Genomic DNA, 11081 nt, shown 5'->3' on the forward strand with positions numbered 1-11081 from the left:
CATTTAATCCATGGAGGAAGGCACATTGGGCAGAAATGAAGAAAAAGCACCTCAGCAATTAAGATTTATATTTGGGGGAAAATGGGATTTGTTGTAGAACTTAGCTGTGAATATTAATAAAATAATACAACCTATATTTAGCTTAGCACAGTGCCTGGCACCTGGTATGTAATAAATATTTATTGAATGAATGATGCGTGAATGTCTCTGATGGTTTGTTCCCTTTTCTTGCTTCTCTGCCAAGAGAGAAATTAATAAACTCAAGTGGGTTTGTGGCTGGTTAGCTAATGCTTGATGATGTTTACTTACTCAGCATTCCTAGGGTGACTGGCCGTGAATTAAGATGATGACTTAGGAGTGTTTACCAAATTGAAAGTGACCTTATTTAAGTAGAAATTCAAACACTTAAAATAATGACCCAAAGGATAGTTGTTCTAATTGAAGCAGCATTTTATTGATAGGGGAGCCACCCTTTCCTTATAATTAAAAAAAAAAAAAGTTCCTTGCTAGATCTTCCATGATTGCCTGGGAGAGGAATGTGGCCCATGAAGGCTATGGGGAAGAATTAATTTCCCAAGTGATGGCTTTCCCGGGGTGGGGGGAGGGGCCGGCGAGTGGGGGGTGTGGCTTGGAGGGGGTAGGGGTGGGAGGCTGCATTCCCAGTGGGCTGGGTTTACCATCTGTCTCTTTCTGATGAGAGCTGATCGCTGACTGGTTTGCCAAAGTTTATGGGGTGATTTTATCCACTTTCCTTTTCTTTTATGCCTCTCTCCCTCTTTCTGACTTTTCCTTTCCAGGGGAGCCAGTGTCTCCAGTTTTCCCCACTTAATTTCTAGCCTTCTCCCCTGGCCGAACCTTCTCCAGACAGCAGCCTCTGGCTGAGGCTTCGCAGTTTGGCCTTTGGAGGGCAAGTACTCTCCCTTAGAAAAGCCTGGGACAAATGAAGTACACAAAAAGTTATTGGCGACATCGGTCAGCTATGTCTCTTTCTGGAGCATTGCCATTTTAACAAAGCATCGGGAATGGCTACCGTCAGGGAACAGGCCTTTGGCCCAAGGAAGCTGTGTGTGTTGTGGTCCTGTCTGCATACCGCAGGCTGGTTTCAGCTTTGTCAGGTTAGACCAGATCTCTAAAGTGCGTTCCTCATTTTGAGACTGAGTGCGTATTTGCTGAATAGAGAATGAGTGGACAAGACAAAGGAGACTAGAGAATGTAGCCTTTCCCAGCTACCTGATCTCAGAACCTTTAAAACAATTTCTCTTCAAGGAACATCTATGAGACTGCTGTTTCAGGGATTCTGCTTTGGAAAGTTCTGGACTAGGCTGTTCGCCCTTGGCAGAGTTGCTTAACATCTCTGGGCTTTATTTTTCTCACCTATATATGGAAGGAAGTGAACTAGAGAATTTCCAGCTCTTCATGGGACTCCCAAACTCCTACAGAAATGGGAAGGTTTCAGGCACCGCAGGGAGCCACTAGGAGAGGGCCGAGCGGAGCCTTCCAATTCCTTCTGCTTCCACTGCATGGCCCCGCTTGGTCAGGTGGTTGCAGAAACGGAATTCACCCTCCCCAGTGAGCTGCTCCTGCAACTTGAGCAGCAGCTGGGTCGCCCTTAGTGTTTACAGCTGTTTGATAAGCCCACCTCTGCCCACCTTGACCTGGGTGGCCGCCCTTCCATGGCACAGGTGGGTGTCAGGTGAGTGCCTGGCGGAGCACCTGGTTATCAGGTGCAGATTCACTAGCTGGGGCTGGTCTGGGGCCAGCTCCTATTTTTAGCTCTATCTGATAGAGTCACTGCCTTCCCTGTGTAACAGTCCCTTTTGAGGGTCAGTGTGCTCCCCGCAGCCTCTCATGACCCCAAAGTCACTGAGGTTATAAGAGGAAAGGGCAAGGTCAGGTAGAGCAAAGTGCATACGACCGAGGCACTCGGTTTCTGTCCCTCCCAGGGCCCTGATTTCCTTTCTATAAAACAAGGCAGGATGCTCTCTGAGGCCCCCCTCCCCAAATGTAAAGACCCTGTCCGTGCAGGGGGAGGACAGATGCTTGGAGTCTTAAGACGCCAGCACTAGGGACAGAGATTCGAGCAACCACATAGTGCCTGGCACAGTGTAAGTGTCCATAAATGTTCGCAGCAGATATTCCCACCCAGGTGGGTGGGCGCATGGCCTAGCGGAAATAGAGTTCTGACATGATCTTATTTGCTCAGGAGAAAAATAGAAAGACTTGCCTGTGCCATTTTCTTAAGTTAAAACTGCTCATGTGCTCAATGCAGGACTCTATGTGGGGTTAGCAACCTAGGGGCATGTGAGTCAGTACTGTGTTCCGCTTCCCGGGCCAGGAATTTAGTGGGTACAGGTCTTAAGAATGTCAGAATTTCAAGGACTTTGATGTAGAAACTGCTTATGACATCCGGTTCACTCCAGACTTTTGATGCTGCCTGTGTCCCTTTTTGGCAGGGTCATCTCAGTGCGGATAGGGCTTGGGACAAGTCTCATGGAAAGCAGATGAAAATGAACAGGAAGGGTGGCCTGGAAGAGAAAAGAAGTCCTAAAATATGCTGGGAGGGCTGGGGCCTAAAGGCCAAATATGTCTGTCTTTCTGTCTGCCTATGTATGTATGTACCTATCCATCTATCATCCATCTATCTATCTGTGAACCTTGGTCTGTTTTTAGTACCAGCTGGGATGAACTATTTTTGCCTTTTCCCTTCAGGCTGCCCGAGTCCCTGCTCAGGAGATCAGACCCTTACAGAGTGCAGGCCAGAGATCACTCCCGTGGCCGCGTTCCCCAGGGACCCCTTTGTTTTCAGGCTTTCTCCACGTGAGACATTTCTGTAGCATTCATTCTCCAGAGGAATCCAAGGGAAGTCTTGAAATTGTATACCGTTTGGGGGGCCTTGGGTCACATTCTCAGCATCTAACAAACTTATATACTATTGCCCATGGCTAGGCTTCTGTGGAGTGGTCATTATGCCTGAAACTCGCATTGTGCCTTTGCCCGAGCCCCTTCATTTGGGAGGAGAACACTGACTCTCTTTCTCCATGGGGAGAGAGAACATGGTGTCGTATGAGCTTCGGAAGGAGAAGCCTCACTGAGTGACTCGGGGCAAGCACTTCAGCTTCTGTAGACATGTCCCCTTTCTGATAAAATAGGGGTGCCAAATCCTGCCTCTCCAGGGGTGTTATAAAGATCGAATGTGATTTAATACAACACAGTGTCTGCCGTTTACTATTCAACCGGTCGGGCTTGGGATCCTCTCAGCAACGCCGTGAGTCATGTGGCATGACCCCGTCTTATAGATGAAGAAAAAGAAGCTCTAAGAGGTGCCAAGTGGTCCAAGGTCACAGAGCTGATAGGTGATGAAGGCAGGATATGGTGAAAGTTTTACTCCTGAGTGCATGCCCCTTGTTACTAAGCTATACCACCACCACAGATGCAAATGCCTCAGAATGCTCATTATTATTTTCACAGGCTCCATGGAATAAATTGTCCCCTCCTAGGCATTAAATGGTACATTAACTTTAGGCTGGATCAAACCACCGTTGTTACGTGATCTATTTACACCTTGGGGTTCCTTGTCTTTCAGAAGGCTTACGGCACTTCTCAGCTTTAAAGTCTTACATTCACCTGTGACATTGTTTTGTATAATTTTCTTCCTGTTGCAGGCAAGGAAGCTAACAGGAAAAACAACTTTCCTAAGCTCACTCAAAGCATGAGTGGCAAAGCTAACAACTCGTTTGCTGACTCGTTGCTGCCTGAGGTGACTCAGATCCCTGTGTAGCCACTTCTGTAAGGAGAATTCCTCCCAAGGTAGTCTGGAACATGCTATATCCATTGGCCAGACCACTGGGCATTTCATACTTATCAAAGCCCCAGACAGTGCAGAACTCCTCTAGTGGAAATGTCTCCATAATCCAGCATGGTTACCCTACCCCAGGCCTGCCCCTGAGGGCAATCTTTGATACTGAAATTCTAAAGCACTGGAAGCCTTTGATGGTCTCTCTGGGGGAATCCGTACCTCACAGAGGCCCAGGAGGCTAGGAGGAGGACCGAAGGAAATTGAGTCCTGTCTCTCCGTCAGCATTCCTTGTGGACAGATTTGCAAGAAACTATGTAATGTGGGAGGTAAACTTGGAGCACAGGCGCCTCAGGCACTGTGAGAGGTACCCCATTGGATGCCATGGAGAGGGGCCATCTTGGCATTTGGTGTAAAAATTGATAAGGAGACCATTCATCCTGAGAGAGGTTGGTGAGAAGGTCTCTAAGTCTCAGAGTGTTCCTAGCGCCTTTGAAAGGCTCTTAGTGTTTTGGAAGGGCCGGCTGTCAGAGGGACATGGAGTGATACGGGTGCGTCATCGTGATATTCCCAGGACAAGTGGGAGGAGACCCAAGGAGCTCCTGGGAAGAAAGCTGACTCGACCGTGGGCCTTGCAAGGAACGTCCATACTTCTCATCAGAGCTCACAGACCCAGTCCCACAGCAGGGTCTTCCCAGAACTTCACTTCCTGGACAGACTGGAGAAGTTACCTCTACAGCCTGGCCATGGTCCCAGTGATACCAAATTGGGGGAAAGCAGGTAGGAAAGCGACTAGTTAACTTTGTGATAAATGGTATTGCTCCAGTCGCCACGCAGACTCTCAGTCTGAGCCTTTCTGCACGAGACCACCAATGTCCCAAGTGTCAGGGGCAGGATCACTAACCTGTCATGGGTTGTAGCCCCTGCTTCATGGAGCATGCTATCTACCTTCCTGGAGAGCTTGCTTCAGACAAAAGTCTCTCCACTCCCCAAGCCAGAGAGGATGAAAGGTCAGGAAAATGCCTCTGAGAAAATCCTGGTGCGTGCGTCCTGCTGCGTCATCTGGCCACTCGCCTTCACCCCTGCTCTCTCAGCCTACAGCTGCCACGCTTCTGTGCAGAAACGGGCCACGCTGGGTTCTCTCCGAGATAGATTCTTTTGCTGTTGCCCTAGTAACAGAATTATTAAACCAAGTTCCAGCCTCTGGAGTATTTGTGCCTGGTGAGGTAATGTCTGTCGCATGCAGCCTTTCCCTTCCCACCCCCACTCCCTCGCTTCAGGCCCTCTGTGCCTTACACCTAGACTGATGGACTCGGCTCCTTTCTGGCCCCGATGCCACCTGCCCACCCCCACCCCCCACACTGGGGTGGCTCCCAGCTGAGCAACCCCCTTTCTCAGGCTCAGAGACTCCGTGTTGGCCAAACCCTCCCATTGGCCTGGCATTCAGAACCCCCCCATCTTGATCCATACCACCTTCCGAAAGGCCACAGTCCTCCCTTCCCAAAGTCCACAGTGCTCCCTTCTGCAAGCCCACAGTGCTCCCTTCTGCAAGCCCACAGTGCTCCCTTCTGCAAGCTCACAGGGCTCCCTGCACTTCAGCAGAGCGCGCTGTGCCTGCAGGCCAGTGACAGGGAGCAGATCCAAGAGGAACAAATACGGAGAATCCGCAGGACTTAGGTAGTGACTGGTTGGTGGAGAGGCAATAAATATAGTGGAATGTTTAAGCATCTGGGCTTTGGAATGAGACTGTCTATAAAATTTGATCTCTCTCACTAAATAGCTGTGTGACCTTGGGCAGGTTTCTTTTTCTTTCTTTTTTTTTTTTTTTTAAGATTTATTTATTTATTTATTTTAGAGAGAGAGAGAGAGAGAGAGTGCATGAGCTGGGGGAGGGGAAGAGAGAGGAAGCAGACTCCCTGCTGAGCAGGGCTCGATCCCATAACCTTGAGACCAAGGCCTGAGCCAGAGTTCGAGGCTTACCAACTTCACCACTCAGGCGCCCCTCGGGCAAGTTTCTTCCCTCAAGTCTCAATTTCCTGAAAGGCAACATAGAGACAATGATGGTACCTTCCTCATAAGGGCTTCTTTGCCCAATTGAAGATCTTCTAGAGAGTCCTTCGCTTCGTACCTGTGCACACAGACTCACAGCAGCCATGTTAGCTGGGATGACGAAGGGGGCTGACAGGCGAAGGGTGACCCTGTGGGAAATGGGGCCGAGAGCAGCTCCTGATTTGGGCGAGTGGGCGGAAATCTCACAGATAGAGAATCCAGGTGCAGAAGGAACCCGCTGGTGAGGACGGATAATGTTTTCATTTAGGGGGTTATTGAGTTTGAAGTGTCACAGCTCACTTAGATTGATTGTCACTGAGTGCCAGGCACTATGCTGGCACATTCCATACATTCTCCCTTAGGTAATTCCCACAGCAGCCCCCCGAGATGAGGATTAGTAACACATGACAAGGTTAAGCAGCTTGCCCAGCTGTTAAGTGGCAGAGCTGGGGTTTGAACCCAGGTCTTTGCGTCTCCAGAGGCTGCACACTTTTTACCACTATATACACTGCTTCCTAAATATCGTGACTATGGTTAGGAAGTCAGTCCTTTTGTGTGTGTGTGTGTGTGTGTTTGTGTGCGTGTGTGTGTGTGTGTGTATTGCACACACATGCGCTTTTAGTGCTAAGATGGTCTTTGGGGAACATAATGGTTTGTATTGCTTCCTGCCAAGGAAGGGGTCTGCCCCCTCACCTGGGGTCCCTGTGTGGAAATTTGGCCCCTGGACTTGGGGACTTCTTTTATGACACGTGTTCTCCTGTGCTTGTGCTCTGAGTCAGTGGCTCAGTGCTTACCTCTCCCTTGGTCTTACTGCCTCATTCCAATTCTCCCCCCACATGGTGTCCTTGGTCTTGAAAGTGCATTAGCATCTCTGAGCCTCAGTTTCCTCCTCTGAACAACTTAAACAGTTCTAGAATTGCAGGAAGCATCAAAAGAGATAGATGTTTCTTGAGGAGAGGGGCTATTTCTGATTTCTCAACATTGCTGGGGCCTGGGCTAGAGCTGGGCATAGCCCAGCTGATCTCTGAACGAATGCATGACCAACTGCCTGCATAGGCTGTTACATATGGTGCTGGGTCCACCCCTTCTGTTTGAGCCTGCTGAGATTGTTTCCTTTTCCACTTACTGCTGTCCTGGGTGGTTACCCCAGTTTCTGTGCTTGGGGATGACTCTGTTTAAACTTTTGGTGTCAGCTAAATCCCAGTGGCAGAATTGGGTTACAACACTGGTGTTGGGAGTATGCCCATATATGTGGTGGGGGATGGGGAGGTGGTGGGAGGTGGCAGGTGTGGAGGAGGGACAAGGGGGTAGACTGGATCATATTTCCTCCAGGGACTTTCTTTGTAATGGAGAAAGGTGCTCTGAGAACCTAAGGGACATGAATTTACATGTAGTAAATGGAACCCATGCTATGGTTGAATCTTAAAGGCCACTGTGATGGTTACAGGAGGTGAGGACTTTGGGAGGTGATTAGGTCATGAGGGTGAAGCCTCACGAATGGGGTTAATGACTCATCAGAGAGGCCCCAGAGTGCTCCCAACCCCTTCTGCCCTGTGAGGATGCAAGAAGTTTGAGACCCGGAAAAGGGCCCTCACGCCACCATCCAGCACCTTGATCTTGGACTTCCAGCTCCCAGAACTGTGAGAAATAAATTTCTGTTGTTTATAAGATACCCGGGCTGTGGCATTTTGTTACTGCAGCCTGAATAGACAGCAGGGCACAATGAGTTGGCTTTTAACAGGAATTTTCTGTTCTTTTAATAACAATGCTTCAATATGACAACTTTTAAAATATTTTTCCCCCTATCATTCCAGGTAGTGACATCTTTGGTAACCTGCATCTGGATTTTGCTGCTATTTAATTAAGACTTAACCCTCTAAAAATGCACATTTAATACTCAGAGTAAACCCTTGACTTGTTCCCTTTGAAGATAAACAGGTGAGATATCTTCTTGAACTCCGAATTCTGAGATAATTAAGATTAGTTGCCATAGAGAGAGAGAGACAGAAATGCATTAAAATGTATCATACTTTCCATGTTTAGGAAATTCATTTAGTTAAATATTCAGGGCCATAAAATCTACCCAGACCTAGATACCTATGAATCTGCTGGGCACACAGCCTCCAGAGTGATCTTTCCTTGTCAGGAAAGCGTTCTAATTGCTCCGCTCCTCTGCTCAGAAACTTTTCATGGCTCACCATTGGCCTGTGTATCTGTGGTGTTCCAGACCCTCAGGACCTGACCCAACCCCCTTCCCCAGCTCTTGTGCTACCACCTAGCCCCTAGGTGCTGGTCGGCGCCTGCTGGTACCTGCAGTGGGCCAAGCCTCTCCACATTATTTACCCTTTGGATTCTCTTTCTCGTCCTCTTATGACTCTGTGAGCTCAAGCTCACTCTTCCAGACCCAGTTCAAATTCACATCCAGTTTAAATGCTGGGTCTCTTTGGATTCTTCCAGACAGAATAATCCTAGGCTTTCTTGGACTTTGTACTTTTATGACAATTCTCCTTATAATGCACCACAATTATGCATTTTTCCCTCTAGACTGAGAGCTCCTTGGGACCCAGGGACCAACTCATATGAGTATGTACAATGCCTTATGTGAATATAGACATATTCATATAGTATCTAGCTCATAGTAGGTCCTGAATCACTCTTGTTGGAGCAAATTAAGTGAATGGCATTACATTGCCAGTTAATAGTATGTGTTATAAAGTATGATGTTATATAGGTTTTCTCAGGGAATGAATTTTCCGACCCAGTGTTGTGTGTGGTGTGCCGTATAAAAGCTCCACAGTTTTGTTGAAGGGGGCTTGTCTTTGCATACCTGGCTGCAGGAGAGTGAGCTAGTCTAGAGCTCGCTGCTACCACTTTGGTTAAGTAGTAGAAAGGTCAAAGTTAGTGGCCACAAAAGAATCCCTTCTTTCCTGATGCCTATAACATCCTATGGACGCTCTGGACACTCAGCGATGGGAGGCCTTATCATTTGGTGGTTCAAGTGTGAAGCATGGAGTGAAGCAGATGTGACTCCCAGCTGTGTGACTGGCAACTTCCCGAACTTGTCTTCATTTTTGCTATGTGTAAAATGGAGATAATCATATTATATTCCTAAAGTGGCTTTGAGCATAAATGAAATATGCAGGCCACACAAATGGGTACCCAGCATCCAGGGAAGTATTTAACAAAAGGTAGTAGCTATTATCTTTGTGCGGTTTTGTAATGGTTCTGGGTTATGAATAGAATGTATAACGGCAATGCAAAATGATGCACTAATGTAAGTTTCCCCCAAGAAATAACAAATGCAGTAATCATCACTGATTTGCTGGCGAGTTAGAATATGGTTTGTTATTAGTAGCTGTTCGAGTACTGTCAGGGGCTAGAGCCAGTCCCGGAAATTTCCAAAAGAACTGCTTAACTAAGGTTGCAAGCCCAGCAGACAAGGTTTCCGGACCGAACAGTCCAACAATGTGTTTGACGAGGCTGGGTTCCAGCTGCATGGCTACAGACCTTCAACACAGCCATGCAAAGGGCATGCAGGGCAGGCAATCTCTCTGCCCGTAATGCCGGATTGTAGGAGCCCATTGCCTCCGGTCCTGCATAGGAAACCCCGAAGAGGAACTTTCTTGAGGCATTACATGGAGGCTACGTCAGCAGCCGTCTCTTGATTCTGTCCCTGTCAGACCTGTGACTCCCAAAGCTTATCATTCATTTTGACGAGAAGAGTGCTAGTATGTAATCTCTGACGAATACATTTATTAAAAATGGAATCTCCTGTCCTGAGTGTTCTCTTAAGGATTCCTCCTTCTGATAATGCATTACCAAAGCAAAGAGTTGCTTTATTTAATGTACTCTGTTTTTATGATACTTTGTTTTCTTTTTCTTATTTAAAGGAAAGAGCTTTCTGCAGTCAACCTACAGTACACCGGATTGTGGAGCATGGGAAGGAAATGATGGGTGTGGAAGTCCGTGAAAGGGGCTGAGGTCTGAGATGACTTGGGTGTTCCTGAAGGTTCCAAGAGTGCCCACGGCTGGCCCCCAGCCCTTGTAAAATCCGCAAGAGACCAGCGCCCCTTCTGAACCTCCAGAAGTTGTTCCATTGTGAACTCATTCTCCTCCTCCCTCCTCTTCAACGGCTCTGAAAACCACGAGCGGAGCTGAGGGGCAGGCTAACTGAGGGGCACTTGGAGGGAGATCTAGCCGGAAAGAGTCTGGAACTGGAAATTTGGGGACCTTGGGGAACTGGGAATTTGGGGACCTGAAGTTTAGTCCTGGTGCTTTCCTAAACTCCCTGTGCAACCTTGGGCAAGCCCTTCACTCTCTAGGCTTCTGTTTCACCATCTGTGAACCAAGGGAGCTACGTCTTTGGGTCTCGGGTACGGTGGAGCCAGGCCAGGGACAAGCAGTGGGGCGGGAAATAGCCCCTTCATCTCCTACCGAAAGGCACATATCAGCTGTCCTTTATGAACACCTTGTCCAGTCAATGATGCATGAGTCTGAGACTGGTGCAATTTGGAACTGGAAGCCTGGAGGTTTGGGACAGCCAGGAGTCACTGGGAGCGCAGGGGAGCTATAACCTGGAGACAGCAAAGCAAAGCTCTGTTCTTCCTTGGCGGGAGGGGGAGTGGAGGGGTGTCCTTCCGCGAGGAGCCACCATGCCGGGAGCACGTCAGAATAGTATATTTGTATGAAATCAAATTCTGGTCTTTGGCCTTGGTGGTAAGGAACCTGCCCCCCATAAAACAAAACAAAACAAAAACAATACTTAGAGGATGTGGTGGTATTTATTCAGTGAAATCAAGGTGAACTGAACAAATCTGAGGACCTGGTAGAGCATGAGGGGAAGTTGAGGAATTTTATCAGTAAGCAAAATGTGTCCAATTAGAATGACACAGGTGACAAGACAAAGGGATTTTTTTTTAATTGAAAAGTTAGTTCATGCCCCTGGGGAGTAACTCAAACTGTTCAAAAAATTATCATTGAAGAGCACATTTCTCTCCTACTCTCACCTTTTGGTCTCCATTCACAGAGGCAACCACCTTTTACAATTTGTGGATCCTTCCAGAAGTATTTTAGGTGTCATCTGCATGTTGCTTCTTTAGGTGACAGTATACTGGAAGACTGTCCTATAACAGCAGGTACAGCCATTAATCGTTTCAACAAATATTTGTGTGCTGAGCGAGGGTCAGTTACTGTGTAGGCTTTGAGAATACAGCAGGAGAAAAGCAAGATCTCAGCCCTC

At 47.8% G+C, this 11081-nt stretch overlaps 1 long non-coding RNA gene across 1 annotated transcript in view; it reads left to right on the forward strand.

The window, feature by feature from the left end:
- The window catches only part of LOC113268691 (uncharacterized), a 62249-nt gene extending 51642 nt beyond the window's left edge, over positions 1-10607 (forward strand). The window contains exons 5-6 of the long non-coding RNA XR_003321231.4: positions 7657-7780; positions 9733-10607. This is a non-coding gene — a long non-coding RNA (uncharacterized LOC113268691). The remainder of the gene's footprint in view (positions 1-7656; positions 7781-9732) is intronic.
- Positions 10608-11081: the final 474 nt, after the last annotated feature.

This window comes from Ursus arctos, unplaced genomic scaffold, assembly GCF_023065955.2.
Source record: "Ursus arctos isolate Adak ecotype North America unplaced genomic scaffold, UrsArc2.0 scaffold_2, whole genome shotgun sequence".
Taxonomy (NCBI): domain Eukaryota; kingdom Metazoa; phylum Chordata; class Mammalia; order Carnivora; family Ursidae; genus Ursus; species Ursus arctos.